The sequence below is a fragment of the Choloepus didactylus genome, chromosome X (assembly GCF_015220235.1).
Source record: "Choloepus didactylus isolate mChoDid1 chromosome X, mChoDid1.pri, whole genome shotgun sequence".
Lineage (NCBI taxonomy): Eukaryota > Metazoa > Chordata > Mammalia > Pilosa > Megalonychidae > Choloepus > Choloepus didactylus.
Window position 1 is genome coordinate 123,939,894 of NC_051334.1, and position 16,881 is coordinate 123,956,774.

General features: G+C 37.3%; 1 protein-coding gene across 17 annotated transcripts in view; it reads left to right on the forward strand.

Annotated features, from left to right (window-relative positions):
- Positions 1-1,365: 1,365 nt before the first annotated feature.
- Positions 1,366-16,881, forward strand: part of LOC119522776 (E3 ubiquitin-protein ligase UBR2-like) — a 127,247-nt gene continuing 111,731 nt past the window's right edge. For all 17 annotated transcript variants that reach the window (XR_005214521.1, XR_005214520.1, XR_005214522.1 and 14 more), the window contains exons 1-2: positions 1,366-1,855; positions 10,956-11,214. The gene's annotated coding sequence lies outside the window, so the exon portion shown is untranslated. The remainder of the gene's footprint in view (positions 1,856-10,955; positions 11,215-16,881) is intronic.

The following is a 16,881-nucleotide window of genomic DNA, read 5'->3' on the forward strand; positions in this document are numbered from 1 at the left end:
CAACCGGATTGTTTGTTTTTTTGTTGTTGTTGTTGATGATGAGTTGTAGCTATTTTTTGTATATTCTGGATATTAAACCCTTCTCAGATATATAGTTTCCAAATATGTTCTCTAACTCTGTAGGCTATCATTTCACATTCTTGATAATGTCCTTTGAGGTACAATAGTTTTATAAATTTTGATGAAGTCCAATTTATCTGTTTTCTTTTGTTGTTTGTACTTTTGGTATAAAGTCTAAAAACTCATTGCTTAATACAAGGTTCTGAAGATATTTCCCTATGTTTTATTCTAAGATATTTATAGTTTTAGCTCTTTTTTCAGGTCATTGATCTGTTTTGGGTTGATTTCATATTTGATGTGGGGTAGAGGTCCACCGTCATTCTTTTGCAAGTGGATGTCCAGTTTTCCTAGCACCATTTGTTGAAGAGACTCTTCTTTCCCATTGAGTGGACTTGGCACCTTTGTAAAAAATTAATTGACCATAGATGTCTGGGTTTATTTCTGAACTCTCAATTCTATTCTATTGGTCTATATGTCTGTCCTGTGCCAGTCCTGTTTAGATTACAACTTTGTGGTGAGTTTTGAAATTAGGAAATGTGCAACCTCCAACTTTCTTGTTCTTTTTCAAGATTCTTTTGGTTACTCAGGGCTCTTTGCACTTCCATATGAATTTGACGACTAGCCTTTCCATTTCTACAAAGAAGGCTCTTAGAATTTTGATTGGGACTGTGTTGAACCTGTAAATCACTTTGGGTACCATTGACATCTTAACCATATTACATCTTCCAATCCATGAATATGGGATATGTTTCCATTTCTGAGGACTTTAATTTCTTTCAGCAATGATTTGTAGTTTTCCTTGCATAAGTTCTTTACATCCTTGGTTACATTTATTCCTAGATATTTTATTCTTTTAGCTGCTATTGTAAATAGAATTGTTTTCTTGATTTCCTTTCTGATTGTTCGTTGCTAGTGTAGCAATACCACTGATTTTTGTTGATCTTGTACCACACCACCTTACTGAATTCAGTTATTAGCTCTAGTAACTTTCTTATAGATGCTTCCAGATTGTTACTCATTCTTTTGACAATTATTTGAGTGCCTATCACGTGCCAGACTTTGACAAGTACATGAATATCTACCACGTGCCAGAGGCAGTTCTAGGCCCTCAGGATACAAAAATAAACGGGGTGGGGGGATAAAACTACAATTCCCAGAATGTCTTGTTCTGCTCCTCTTTCCTACTGGGTGCTTCTTTCCACTAGTCTCTTCCCAAGATTCCAGTTGTGCAGAGAAGCCCCGCCCCTCACCTGCCATTTCCCGTTCTCTCCTTAGGAGATGTACTACAACTCCCACAATGCCCTCGTAGGGCACCCTATAAGGGGGCCGCCTCCCTCCCGGCCTTGCCTAGGACGACTACAGTTCCCTGAATGCCCCTCTTCTCCTCTTGGGTGTTATTGCCCCTTTTCCCGTTCGGGACGCGGTAGAAGCCAGCGAGAGTACCAGGCTTAGGGTCCTCTGTGTCCTTCCCCGGGGCAGAGACGAGGCGGTGACTTGCCACTTGGTCGCTGGGCCCGGGAAGGAGCGTAAAGGCCGCCGTCCTTCCTGTCCGGTTCACCTCACCCTTCCTTCCTGTCCTACTCTTCCCGCGGCCGCCTGGACGGCTCCGGGACTGACTGTCTGGGGCAGGGGTGACGGTCGCGGCCGCCCGGGCTGTGGCGAGGCCACGGCCCTCGGGGCGGCGGTAGCGGCGTCAGCGCTGGGGAAGAGGAGGGAAATGGCGTCGGAGCTGGAGCCGGGGGTACAAGCCATCGACCGGAGTTTGCTGGAATATTCGCCTGAGGATACCGCGGGGGTGAGTATTGGGACCTGGGCGTGTAGGTCGGGCCCTCGCTGGTGGTGCCGGGAGGGAGGAATCGACTCCTGGATATCCCGGAGCAGCCCGGCCCTGACTTGGTGTAACGACCGCTCCGGCCTCTTCGGCCTCCTTAGTCTTGTCTTGTGGAGTAACGGCCCGAGGAGGCCACCGATCCTTACCCTCTCCTTCCTTTCCTTTTAATCCTTAAATGGTCCCAGAGCTGCATAGTGCTCCGGCCACTTTTACTTTCCCCTTCTGCCCAGGCCAACAAAGAGCTCTTGCAGTATTCTTCTTTCCCCCAGCTTCCCATTAAGTCGCCAACACACGGGCCGTTGCCCTTTATTCCAGCTCCTGGAAGATGGGAGGGAAAGAGACGATTCCTAGTGATTTGGTGTCAACGCCCTACTTTGACTTCCTGATTCCTTTTCCTGAGGTAAGCGGAGCAGTGCCTCCTCCGCTGAAACATGCCACATTAAGCGAGCCCCTACTCTTTTTTTCTGGGGCTGCCCTTGGTAGGCACCAAGGATGCAAGCGACACTGTTCTCCTTCATTTTTCCCTACTGTGTGTTTTTGTACCTGTTTGGTCAGCCGACAGCGTCCTTGAAAGTTTGGGAAGTAGTATCTGGACACATTTACTAATTGTGTGAAACTAGTAGTGGAGGCTAGGAGATTTAAAAAATAATTTCTCTAGAAGTTGGGGGTAGTTGGATGGAGAAAAAGTGCTAAATAACTTTGAGCGAGTAGCCTTCAACAAATAGAAGCTAACAGTGAGAGGGTTGACCACAGCATAGTAGGAGTAGTTATGCCCCAAACTTAAACCATTCAAATCAAGAATTGTACTGAAATTTGAAATATGCTAAATATAACCAGAAGAATTGTAAAATGATTAATAAAACTCAATGACATCTTTCCCCAAAAAGGACAGGGAACACCTATTAGAAAAGATTGTCCAGAATGTTTTTGAATGGACCAAAACAACTTAGGCCACACCCCTAAGGCCTGCAATTTAGAAAGCTACTAGGAAGGGAGTGACCTCTGAACACAAGTCAATAATCTTAATGTTAGGAACAAAATTTGAGGGGAGGTACAGTGGGGTTATTGGTCAGTGACAAGCTGTCTTAGGTGAATTAATGACACTAAAGTCATGGGGGAAATAAACGACAGTAGGAGTAGAGGTGAAAAGTGTAAAGAAATAGACTGCCTGTTCAATGATGATTTTTTTTTAACCATGTCCTGACATACATACATGTTTAGTCCAGCTCTGTTTTCATTTACTTTCTGTGTAATATTGTAACAGCTCAAGGATTTTCAGCCCCCATCTGCCTTTCATTTACTAGAGAAATTTGAAAAAGCAAATGAAAACTGTTACAGGTAAACCGTAAAGTAATAATAAAACAGCCATTCCTTATCCATGATCTCTTCTATTGATATCTAATCATTTACCTCAGAGTTTTTTGGTGTGTTTTCACTCTCACTGAATTTTGTGGCATCTGTTGGCCCAGTGGTGTAGGATACTTACTCTATTATAACTAGTCTAAAAGTGCTAATTATTGAGTGAATAGAGCTTCTCCAACTTGTTGAGGATCCTGAGGAAACCAGTTATAAAGCCAGGGCTGGATGCCAACACTCCTGGTTCTTGTGCAGTGACATTCTCAAGCGGATGCAGTGGGGAGAATAAAGGAAATGTAATAACAGTTTATTAATTTGGACTTTAAAATTTGAGTTTGTGAAGATCAACAAACTGATATACATTTGACATTTGTTTACTTCTTAAAATGGCTTTCTGAACAATAACATAAAGGAAGAAAAATGTTTAGTCTGAAGGCCAACAAATTCCTTCAAATAAAGAACAGGCAAACTAATATTAAAATATAAGGTCTCCTCGCCCAGGGGAGTGAATCTCCCTGGCAACATGGAATATGATTCCCAGGGAGGAATCTAGACCTAGCATCATGGGATGAAGAACATCTTCTTGACCAAAGGGGGGATGTGAAAGGAAATGAAATAAGCTACAGTGGCAGAGAGATTCCAAAAGGAGCCTAGAGGTCACTCTGGTGGGTACTTTTATGCACCATATTGACAACCCTTTTTAGGTTCTAGTGAATTGGAGTAGCTAGCAGTAAATACCTGAAACTGTCAAACTACAGCTCAGAACCCATGAATCTTGAAGATGATTGTCTAAAAATGTAGCTTATGAGGGGTGACAATGTGATTGGGAAAGCCATCTGGACCACACTCCCCTTTGTCTAGTTTATGGATGGATGAGTAGAAAAATGGGGGAAGGAAAACAAACAAACAAACAAACAAACAAAGGCACCCAGTGTTCTTTTTTACTTTAGTTGCCCTTTTTCACTTTAATTTTTATTCTTGTTATTTGTGTGTGTGTGGTAATGAACATGTCAGGGATTGATTTTGGTGATGAATGCACAACAATGTAATAGTACTGTGAACAAGTGAATGTATGCTTTGTTTTGTATGACTGCATGGTATGTGAATATATCTCAATAAAATGAATTAAAAAAAAAAAAGGTCTCCTCAGCTAATGTAACCTGTCTTTACTTTGTGAAGAGTTTACTCTGTATTGAGTTATGCTAGCATAACACTTAGAACTAAACTCTCAGCTTAGGTTCCAGGACAGCCCTTTTCACAAATAAAGATGAATTAACAAAGTTTCCCTCTCAGGTTGAAAGTAAATTTTAGAGAAGGTAAACAAGTAAAGAAAGCAGTTATTGCAGCCTTTAAACCTCTGTTACTGATAATTTGTTGGGATCACATCCGTTTAAAATTGAGCACTAGTGTTGTTTTTCCAAATTTTATTTACATAGTGTCTTATTTCTAGTATGAAGAGGAAGGACTTTTTGTGATCCTATCTGTCCTAACTAGTATGCTTCGGAGATAAAAAGCTTCTAAGCTGACTCTAAGTATTTTAAGCTTTGGATATTGTGCCGGTTTGGATGCATTATGTCCCCCAAAATGCCCATGTTCTTTAATGAAATCTTGTGGAGACAGATGGATTAGTGTTGATTAGGTTGGAATCTTTGGATTAGGTTGTTTCCATGGAGATGTGACCCACCCAACTGTGGGTAATATCTTTGATTAGATTATTTCTATGGAGGTGTGGCCTACTCATTCAACATGGGTCTTAATTAAATCTCTGGAGCCCTGTAAGTGCTCAGACAGGAGCTCGGTGCTGTAGCCAAGAGAGACATTTTGAAGATGGCCACTGAAAGTAGATTTTTGCTAGTCCAGAGTTTGCCTTGGAGAAACCAAGAGAACATCCCCAGATGCCTAGAGAGAAACATCCTGGGAGAAAGCCATTTTGAAATGCAACCTGGGAGCAAGCAGATGCCAGCCACATGCCTTCCGAGCTAATAGAGGTTTTCCGGACGCCAACGACCATTCTTCTGTGAAGGTATCCTATTGTTGATGCTTAGCTTGGAACTTTTATGGCTTTAGGACTGTAACTTTGTAACCAAATAAACCCTCATTATAAAAGCCAATCCATCTCTGGTATTTTGCAAAACAGCAGCATTAGAAAACTGGAACAGATATTAATGTGGCCCTTTCTTCAGTCTTCTCTTTTTCTTGATAGAATTGATTCCATCACAAGTATGACTTTCCACACTTCTTGGCTCTTCCCTTTATTTACATTTCTTGCTCCTTAGATTTGATTATAATATCATGTTCCAATGAGTAATTATCATTTAAGAATTACATACATTGTTTTTCCCTAAATATAAAAGAATTACATGGGCACTGTAGCAATTTTATATAGTGTTGTATGTCTAAATTGGTGTTGCGGTTTGCTGAAGCTGCCATTATGCCAAATACCAGAAATGAATTGACTTTTATAAAGGGGATTTATTAGGTTACAAATTTACAGTTCTGAAGCCATAAAAGTATCCAAACTAAGGCATCAACAAGAGGATATCTTCATTGAAGAAAGGCCAATGGCATCCAGAACACCTCTGTCAACTGGGAAGGCATGTGGCTGGTTGAAGAAAACAATGGCATCCGAAACACCTCTGTCAGCTGGGAAGGCAAGTGGCTGGCGTGTGCTGGTTGTGTTTCCTCCTGGATTGCGTTGCCTTCAGCTTCTGATTCCTGTGGCTTTCTTCTCAAGCATCTGTGGGTTCTCACTTAACTTCTCTGGGGCAAACTCTGGGCTTCGTCTCTTAGTTTAGCATCTCCAAATGTCTGGGTCTGTGTCAGCTCTCTTCAAAATGTCTCTGCCTTTTATCCTCCCATAGAGGATGCCAGTAACTTTAATTAAGACCCACCTTGAATGGGCAGGGTCACATCTCCATGGATATAATCTCAATAAGTCTGCACCCACAAGAATGGATTAAAGATCATAGTCTTTCATGGGTTACATAACAGATTCAAACCAGCACAAATGGTTATGTATTTTTTTGCTTAAAAGTTTAACAGTTTTATGGACAGAAAATTTTATTGAGGTAAAACTCGCATACAATTTAATTCAGTGGTTTTTAATATATACACAGAGTTGGGCAACCATCACTACAATCAATTTTAGAGCATTTTCATCATCCCCCAAAAAGAATCCCGGAACACATTAGCAACCATGCGCCATTACCCCCCAGCCTCCCAAATCCTAGGCAACTGCTAACCTATTTTCTGACTCTTACAGATTTGGCTATTCTGGACATTTCATCTCATTGGAATCATACAATATGTGGTCTTTTGTGACTAGTTTCTTTCCCTTAGAATATTTTCAGGGTTCATCCATGTTGTAGCATGCCCAGTATTTCATTCCTTTTTATTGCCAAATGATATTCCATTATGTGGATATACTACATTTTATTTATCCATTCATTAGTTGATGGGTACTTGGGTTGCTTCCACCTTTTGGCTGTTAGGAATAATGCTGCTGTGAGCATTCATGTACAAGTTTATGTGGAGACATTATTAATTCATTTCTCTTAGGTATATACCTAGGAGGGAACTTGCTGGATCAGTGGTAACTCTATGTTAAATGGTCCAAAGAACTGCAGGACTTTTTTCTATTCTAAGTCAGCTGCACCTCTGTTACATACCCACTATCAGTATATGAGGATTCCAATTTCCCCACATCCTTGTCAACACTTGTTATTGTTCACCTTTTTTATTATAGCCGTCCTAGTGGATTTGAGGTGGTAGCTCAATGTGATTTTGATTTGTATTTCCCTAATGACTTGTGATATTGAACATCTTTTTATAAGCTTATTGGCCATTTGTATATCTTTGGAGAAGTGTTGATTCAGATCCTTTGTCCATTTCTTAATTGAATTATTTGTCTTTTATTATTGACTTTCTGTATTTATTTGTAAATGCTCTCATTTTGTTTTTAGAGCTCTTAATATAATTTGTGTAAATTTTTGCTTAAATTTAGCATGCAGTAAAAGGAAAGCTCCTGCAGATAGCAGATTACAGGGGTGGGGTGGAGTTACTGCATAATGGGTACAGGGTTTCTGTTTGAGGTGATGAAAAAGGGGTAATGGATGTTGGTGATGGTAGCACAAAATTGTGACTGTAATTAATACTACTGAATTGTACACTTGAAAGTGGTTAAAATGGGAAATTTTGAGTTGTATATATGCTACTACAATAAAAAGTTGTGTTTTTTTTTTGTTTGTTTTTAAAGGAAAGTTCTTGGAAACATTGTCATGTGTTTACTTTAGTGGAATGAATTGGCAGTTCCTTTACTTCCCTTATTGAGGATTTCTAATATGATAGTGAATGCTTATTACGTTCTTGTGTACATGGGTGTGACACTTACAAGTGTCTGAAATAAGTTCAGGTTAAAATCAAGTAATTAGAAATCTTAATAATTTTTCATGTTAAAGAAATAGTTATAGTTAGCATATGTGGTTGAGAACCAATATGAGAAGCTATAGATTTTATTCTTGAGATATGTGTGAGCCATTATCCTGAAAGGCAGTCAAATTTTTTCTTCCTGCTTTCTTTCTCCTTACTACATTTATTATTTTTTTTTAATAAAAATATTATAATCACAAATTCAGTATCTCTGGAGTAAAGTTCTTATGGAAATGTACTTTGCCTTATATATTAAGTGTGTAAATTTAATCAGGTTGAAATGCATGTAATAGATCCCCAATCTGTTAGGTGGTTTTCATTTTTTCACATTAATGGTATTAAACTTTTAAAGGTGGGGAATGTATGCCTGCCTTTACGCTTTATGAATGAAAAATTAAGCAATAAGATTGAAGGAATTCACCTATATGATCCCAAAAAGTTAAAGAAAATTAATTGCCTCAGAGAATTCTAATCTACAACACATTTAAAGGCTTTATTTAAAAAGTAATTTTTGTTTTTCTGATATTTTCCATTCCCATTTCTCCTAAAACTTCACTTTTGCAGGATTTTAATCCAAGGAGAGTAAAAAATTCTGCTTTCTAAAAAAAATTAGATAGTCTTATGGCTCCAGTAACATTGGAAACTATTATCAGAAACTGGTTAAGGAAAAAGAAATACAAAATATTTTATTAGTAAACAAATAAGTACTTCTTTCTAAATCTCATTTTGTTATATATTACTATAAATTATTGTAATTATATAAATTATTAAGAATACTGAAAAATCTGGTTTAATAAAATAAATTGCTTAGGATAATTTGACTACATTCATATTTTGGAGTAGGGTTTGCTAATAATGGGTGAAATTGTGGACATTTATCTTTGGCTAACAAAAATGTCTTTCAGCTCAAAGAATAAGATTCTAATTTACTTATCACTCTTTTACTATTGATTTCTTTTGTTGATTTTATAATTTCTGAATTTAAAGTGTATATATAGTACACGTATAGTATATGTATATTGTTTTTTTTTTTTTTTTTTTAAATTTAGTGCCTCTTCTCTGAAGGGAGAGAATCTTTGAAACCTATAGGATTGTCTCTCAAGAAGTGCTGTTGTTTTGAAGAGCAATTTAGTCTCTTTCCTACTTTTATAAAGCAAGCACAACAAAGTTAGTGACTTTTGGAAAAAAGCAGTTTTGCCTTAGGGGTGAAAACCTTTTCACTGTTTTCTCTGTTAGAAGCTTCCATCTAGTCACTTAACTTATAGACAAGATTTTTATATTTTTAGTACGAGTTGTCTGAAAATATGAAATTGAATAGAAAGTTATTATATGGTATCTCATGAATATTTAAAATCTCTCTGTTATTTTAGAAGGAAAAAAGTAGACTGAAGATTGCACAAGTAATAGTTAAAATGAAGACTTTATATTGTCTTCTTACGTTAGACATCCTTGGACATAAACTTATTTTTTAACAAGGATTTAATTGGAACTTAGGTTGTAATCCTTAGGTAAACATTGGATCCCTGAGTTGTCTTAGCAATTCAGTTAACTGTATTATAGTAAAAGTGAGTAATTTTATTTCATGTTTTTTTGATTTTCTGTTTTTACTTGGCTTAGAGCCAAAATGACTTGTAATTACACAAAGGAGTATATGACAAATAAACATATAGGCAGAGTTGACAGGGGAGTTAGGGGTAAATAACAACAGAATAAAGGGAAAGATTTAAGACTTAAGGAAATAGAGAAGAAAAACAAAAAGAAAGGAGATGCTTTGAAGGGTACTTTATCTAGGGCTTATTTGGTTTGGTTTGTAGAGACCTGAGATCTGATCCATGCTGCAGGCCTGGATCTGCTTTATTTCTGCTTTCATTAAAACAACATGGAGCATCTTTCTGGAGTGTCAGTGTTATGTGACAGTAAGTAGTATAAACATATTTATAGTCATTCAGTTAACAGATTTTATTAAATTCCCATTTAAGCCAGGTTCTGGTTTAGAGCCTGGAGAGTGGGAATGGAGAATAGGCTGAGAAGGCATCTCAGAGAAAGTCGAAACATAAACTGAGATCTGAAGAATGAGTAGAAAATAGCTTTCTGAAATGGAGAGAAGAGCATTACAGGTCAGGAGGAAGAGACTGGAGAATGTGATAAAGGCAAAGGACTTTGTAATACATGTTGAGGGCCTTGGACTTGATCCTAAATACAATGGGAAGCTGACGGGCATGATCAGATTGGCATTTTGCAGGATCACTCTAGCATCAAGGTTGGCGAATGGATTGCAGAGGGGCAAGACTAGTGGGAGCCCAAGTTAGGACATTGTTGGCTCTAATCTTGTCCAAGTTGTGGGGGTTGGACTAAGATAGTAGAGGTAGTGGCTGTGGAGATGGAGATAAAGAAATGGATTCAAGAAACATTTAAGAAGCCTAAAGGACCAGGCATAATGATTGAATGTTGGGGACAGGAAGAAGGAAAATTTTCAGGTTTTTCTGGTTTGGATACCTGGGTAGGTGCTGGTATAGGCCACTGAAATAGAAAAATGGGAAGAATAACAGGTTTTTATAGGAGATTCATTGGTTCAGTTTTGGACATATTGAGTTGGTGCCCATCAGATGTCTAAGTTTAATTGTCACAGGCTCTTTGGACATAAAGATTTGGGAGTGGGGTGGGGGGAATGTTTTTAGGAAGAAGAATATAGAGGAAAGGGTTTGGAGAGAGGCTGATTAGGAAGAAAAGGTATAATTGATAGAAGAGTCTCCTAAGGATTGACATATTCATAAGAGATTGAGAGATAAACTGCTAGTCAATGAAGAATACAACTAGTGTATTGCTGTTCAGGTTCACTGCCTGTTATTCCTATAGGCAAACTGACATAAAAATCCAAATCACAATCAGAATATCATTAAAGTAAGGCATTAGAAAGGAAACCAGATGAGCTTAGTGGCTAATGTCTTTAATGATTTGTTGTGATCACTTTCTTGTACAGCCTACAGAAGGTTGCTTCAAGAATCATTTTGCCAAGTGGGGCTCATTTCACTTTAATTTTGTTTTCACTGTAAATAAAGCAGAATTTTAAAATACTTGGCATTTTAATAGATGAAAATTATAAATTAATTTTACCCTTTTGGAAAGAAAAGATTCAGTGACAAGTATTATAAACAAAACAATTTTTAAGCCTCTTTTATAAGTATGATTTTTTTTAAACTTAAAGTATGGGAGGTTTATTCAAATTACCAGTTTAGTGACATTGATTAAAAGTGTTCTTTCTTTTTTATTTTTCTTAAAGACATGGCTACAAGCAACTGACCTCACCAGAGAAGTGTACCAGCATTTAGCCCACTATGTACCCAAAATATACTGCAGGGGTCCCAACCCTTTTCCACAGAAAGAAGACATGCTGGCACAGCATGTTTTGTTGGGACCAATGGAATGGTACCTTTGTGGTGAAGATCCTGCGTTTGGATTTTCAAAACTTGAACAAACAAACAAACTTCTCATCTTTGTGGTCGTGTTTTTAAAGTAGGAGAGCCTACGTACTCTTGCAGGTAAAATGTAATTTTCTTTCTAAAAGGCTCTTGTTTTCGTTTGGCATCTTTTTTTTTCCTGAGATTTTTGTCTTAACATTATGAAATATAATACATATATTTAAAAGTTCACACAACAAATATGTCCAGTTTGATAAATAATTAAAAAATGAACATTCATATTATTATTTTCCAGGTCAAGAAATAGAATATCACAGCATTCTAGAAGCCCACCATGTGCTTCTGCCTCCTTAATTAACTGCTATCTTGGCTCTTATAGTAATCACTCCCTTGTTTTTCTCCACAATTTTTTAATTTCAGTGATTCTTTTCAATGTTCATATTGTCCCAGATTTGGTCATTGGGAGCCCTTTCACACTAGCTTATTTGTCCTTTTCATATGCCTTCATTAGTTTTTGAGTGCTTCTTTGTTTTCTGGTACAAGATGTCTGCTGCTCACTTTATGCTTACCCTGACCAATATCTGAAGCAGCCATTTCACCAAGGAATTTCATTTTAGTTGAGAATGGTATCTAGAAACCAAGATCTGGATGCTCTATGTACTTATTGCTACTAGGATGACTTTTTTTTAAATCTGTTGGTGAGAATTGAGTTCACAAGGGTAAAAAATGGAGAATAAAGTACCCTATCCCCTTTTTGACTATCCATTCTTACCTAAATGTTATTGTTAACATTTTTGAATGTATCCTTCCAGAAATGCTCTATGCACGTACAGGCCCATAACACACATATGTGCAAACATACATACATGTGTTTTATATACTGGGCTAAATTTTCTTTAACAAAATCTTGATGTCTTTTCATATCAGCTTGTATAGTTAGAAAATATTTCATTGTGTTCATGTACTGTTGATGGAAGTATTGTTTAGCATTTTTTTTCTTAAGACTTTTCCCTGTAATACTTAAATTTGATAAATTTGATTTTGGTTAAGCATGTGATTGTTACTGGTAACCTCTGTTTATCAGTATGGTTAGAGTACTAATACAGATCATTTCCTATATTTCAATATAGATTTTTTATGTTTGTTTTTCCAAAATCCTCTTTGAGTCCTTTATTCATGTTTGAGTAGTGGAGTAGTAGATCTGGTTTAAACTCTTGATTTTACACATGAGGAAATTGAGATCCACTTGTCTTAGCTATGTCCTTTGCAGCAAAGGATCCAGTTCCAAATATCCACTTGAGGGCCATCTTTTAATCATCAATCTGGACCATGTTCTCAGTTTTTCTTTCACTTTCATGATCTTGACACTTGACAATTACAGGCCAGTTATTTTGTAAAATGTCATTCAATTTGGGTTTGTCTGATATTTCTTTATGATTGGATTCAAGTTGCATCTTTGGCAGAAATACCACAGAAGTGATGTGTTCTCATTGTGCCCTATCTGGTTGTCATTTGATTTTGATTTGTTCCATAATATTAGTTTACTGATTGACGGCAGTGAATTAGATAGTTTTGTTGTTGTTGTTGCTTTAATTTTGTTTCACGTTCTTGACCAAAAGAAAATTATCAGCCCTTTTTGTTGTTGTTATTCCACTGGTCACCGAAACTCAAAAATCTGGGAAGTGTTACACAGTACCACTCTGATTCCTAAACAGAAAATCAAATTGCATTACGATGTTGTTTTCTGTACCACAAAGTTCATGCATAGAAAAATAAATAAAAATCTGTATTTGGACTATGGAAAGAACTGTTGACAACTCAGAATTGTAGACTTGACCTGAATCTTTTTTTCCTTCATTTTTCTCTGTTAGACTGGTCTATAAGCTACTATTTCTTAACTGTAGATGTTTGACACATATATATAGTGCCTTGTGCATATTAGGTGCTCAGCAAATATTTGTTGAATAAGTTAAAGTACAGAGGATAGTTTTAAAGATGTTATTTCTCTGTCCCTACTTTAGTTAAGTTGCTTGAATATTCCTGTTTGCACATATCCATTATGTGTCCTCTCTAATGGCAATATTGCATTTATTTGTAAACCAGCTCCTTTCTAGGATGTTATTCATGATTATGTACAGGAAATTCTTCTCATTCTTTATTTTACAATTTCAAATATTCACTCTGTACTTAGCTGGTTAATTAATAAGGCAGCTAGTACATAGGTATAAAGGACATTAATTTCTCTTATAACTTACTGTCATTTCATTTCTTCTTTGGGACTCTTAACCATAAGTGTAGTAGCCAGGAATTTTTGTTAGTGCTAGGATTCTCTATGTATCTGTGCATGGATCCATTCTAGAGAAGGGATTGGGAGACATTACTGTTTGAATGCTTTATAAGGAAGCCCTGATTAAGGTGACAGTCCTGGAATTTTCTATTATTGGAAGAAGAGAAGGTTAAAAAAAAAAGTAAAAAACTCATTTTCAACAGCAATTGTTGTGTAGACTTCTGGGAGTTTGAGGGAGGGGGAGGTAGGATGACAGGAAGAGGAATATATTTATTCCCGCAATGGTGTGCTATGTTAAGCCATTTGCCTTTATTTAAAGCTTAAATGTGCTTAAAGGATTCACAAATGAGACCCAGTCAGAGAGTCTCAGTAGATTTTTCCCATATTAGGTGTGGTGGGGTTTGAACTTGGATATATCTGTCTGAAGTCTCTCCAAAATATAAATTAATTTCACTGGAGTCTGAAGGGTGTAGGTTGACACATTCATACCTATTCTGGATATTCTGACATCATATTTATAGCATATATATAATCAAGAAATAGAGAAGGCACTGAGAGTAGAGAGAATGCCTCATTGTGAGAAGATTTTCATTTACATCACATCTAAAGAGAGACAGAAGGGTATGTTTACTAAGGACAAAAAAACAGCCTTAGCCACTTCTTTTTAAAAATGGATTTAAAAATTAATTTAATAGGCAAAACATGCACTAGTTCAGCATGCACTACTTCAACATTCAAAAGATACAAAAGTATGTACTATGAAAGTATCCTTACCTCCTTTGTCCCTTAATTTGCTTGTTCCTTTACCCAGAAGTAACCACTGTTACTAGTTTCTTCTGTATTTTTCCAGATATTCTATGCATGTTCAAGCATTTTTATATTCTTTTTTCAATAAGTGCTAGAATACCATATAAACCATTCTCACCTTGCTTATTTCATTTAAAATTTATCCTTAAAATGGTTATATAACCATAGCTAGAGAGCAAGCTGACTTTATCTTGTTTTTTTTTTTAAACGGCTGTATAGTATTCCATTGTATGGGTATTGTGTCCTTTGCTTGACTAGTCTTCTATTGGTAGATGTTTAAGTTGTTCCTGGTCTTACAAATAATAGTACATTGAACATCTTTCTGTGCACGTGTAGAAGTATTTCCATGGGGCAAATTCCTAGAAGTAGAATTGCATACATTTAAGATTTTTTTATTTTTTAGATTTTTGTATTGCCATAGAAGTTTTACCAATCTACACTCTCACCAACAATGTATGAGAGAGGTTGGTACTTTTTGAGACTCCCTAAAATTTGATCTGTGTTTTGTTTATATTAAATCATCTATTTCCTTTTAGTGACCAGTAAAGGATGTGTGCTAGTAGGGATTAGAGGAAGGAGAACAAACAACAGAATATGATATGGACATGAGGGAAAAGATTGGAAAGTCTGCCTTTTAGCCAGTCTAATGGGGAGAAGAAACCAAGGAGGAAAAGGGCAGGTTGTGGCAGCCAGAAAGAAAAAAGGCCGATTGGCCAGTTCGCTGAACTGTGGAGGATAGAAAGTAGTATCTGGTGATATGGACTGGTATAGACAAGTAGCCTGGGGAACCAAGGGATTTAATATATGAGGACCCTCAAGGGCCCAAGCTCTTAAAAAAAAATTTTTTTTGTAACCTTGGTTTTGTCAACCGAATTGGAATAATACCAGTATGGATATTGAGAGAGTAAGTGAAGTCCTTTGTTGTAGTGCTTTACACAGTTCTTGCTACATAGTAAGCTCTCAGCAAATGATCATGCTGGGGTTCTGGGGATGAATGTCTCATGTTAGCAGTAGGTGTTCCCATGAGACCCAGTGCCCTGGTGAAATGCTGTGGAGTCTATCATTTGGAAAGATTAAATATGGCTATTGGAACTCTGGGGAAGTTTCTTGACTAGACCTTTCAGAGTAGGGGTGACAGGTGTTTATAGTGTGGTGGTTTTCTTTCACTAGAAAAAAATGATATTCAGGAATCTTGTATGTATAGTGCTTGGGAAAGGACTTTGTAAAGGGAATTAGGTTAGTTTTCCTCTGGAGAGTTATTTGTTTATAGTTTCTAAAATTGTGTAGGGCACAAGAAATTGTTTTGGTGAAGCCTCTGTGATGTCAGAAAGGGTCATCTGTGTGTTTCTGGGCAGTAGGCTAGTTTTTTTTTTTTTTAAAATTCAGTTTTATTGAGATATATTCACATATCATGCAGTCATCCATGGTGTACAATCACCTGTTCACAGTACCATCATATAGTTGTGCATTCATCACCCCAATCTATTTTTTTGAACATTTTCTTTATACCAGAAAAAGTGAAAATAAGAATAAAAAATAAAAGTAAAAAAGAACACTCATATCATCCCCCTTCCCCCCATTTTTCATTTAGTTTTTGTCCCTATTTTTCTACGCATCCATCCATACACTGGATGAAGAGAGTGTGATCACAAGGCTTTCACAATCATACTGTCACTGCTTGTAAGCTACATTGTTATATAATCATCTTCAAGAGTCAGGGCAGCTGGGTTGCAGTTTAATAGTTTAAGGTATTTACTTTTAGCTATTCCAGTACATTAAAACCTAAAAAAGATTATCTATATAGTGCATAAGAGTGCCCACCCGAGTGACCTCTCGACTCCATTTGGAATCTCTCAGCCACTGAAACTTTATTTTGTTTCATTTCACATCCCCCTTTTGGTCAAGAAGATGTTCTCAGTCCCACAGTGTCGGGTCCAGATTCATCCTTGGGAGTCGTATTCTTTGTTGCCAGCAAGATTTATACCCCTAGGAGTCAGGTCCCACATAGAGGGTAGGGCAGTGAGTTCTCTTGCCCAGTTGGGTTGGCTGGAGAGAGAGGGCCACATCTGAGCAACAAAGAGGTACTCATGGGGAGACTCTTAGGCACAATTATAATCAGGTTTAGCCTCTTCTTTGCAGTAACGAGCTCCATGAGGGCAAGTCCCAAGAAAGAGGGCTCGGTATACCAAACCGCCAGTTTTCAATGTTTGTGAGAACATCAGCAACAATCCAGGTGAGGAAGTCCAACACTACTGTATTTTCCCCCAGCTCCTCAGGGGTGCCCTGCATATATATTTTTATTCTCTGCCTAAATTACTTTGAGATGTGTCACTATTTCACACTAACCTATACAGACCTACCAGGTCTCACTTCCTATTCAAAGATCCATGTACTTATGGTATTTGAACAAACTGTATGAATTAAATTGTTTAGGAAATATAGATCCTGCACCAACTAAACATCTCTTCCCTTGGTCTCACATGGAAGTCGAAGTTTTAAAACACAGTCAGTATCGTCCTTTACCCGTTGGCCTGATTTGCCCTAGTCCTAACTAGATCTGCTTCATTCATATCTCTAATTGAAGTCTGGACTCTTTTCCAGCTTTTTTACCAGTTGCTATATGCGCTAATACTGACATTCATATCTGCTGAGCTCTAGCTCTGAGTTTCAGGTGTCACACACATACCCAGAGT